Genomic DNA, 318 nt, shown 5'->3' with positions numbered 1-318 from the left:
TTCCTGCAAGCTTTCTTCTGGCCTAACGCTATTTAACAGAAGCATTTGAACAAAGTGCTGCGGGACAAAACACGAAATACTTCGGGGACGACCTAGGGAAAGATTGAGGACGGCCCTCCGTGCATTTCCTCCACCCACTATTTCCTTTATGAGCAGTAGCTCGGCTGTTTCGCGGGCGTTCCCGCGAGCGCTCGGCTGAGGCCGAGGGACCGCCGGAACCGGCAGCGGGACGGGCAAAAAGTATTGGCCCGTACGGGGATCGAACCCGCGACCTTGGCGTTATTAGCACCACGCTCTAACCAACTGAGCTAACCGGCC

The 318-nt window shown here is 56.9% G+C and overlaps 1 non-coding gene across 1 annotated transcript; it reads right to left on the bottom strand.

Annotated features, from left to right (window-relative positions):
- Positions 1-244: 244 nt before the first annotated feature.
- On the bottom strand, positions 245-318 carry TRNAI-AAU (transfer RNA isoleucine (anticodon AAU)). The gene has a single exon. It is a non-coding gene; the product is annotated as a tRNA-Ile (tRNA).

This window comes from Serinus canaria, chromosome 1 (assembly GCF_022539315.1).
Source record: "Serinus canaria isolate serCan28SL12 chromosome 1, serCan2020, whole genome shotgun sequence".
Classification (NCBI taxonomy): Eukaryota; Metazoa; Chordata; class Aves; order Passeriformes; family Fringillidae; genus Serinus; species Serinus canaria.
This window is presented reverse-complemented; position numbering and strand designations above follow the sequence as displayed.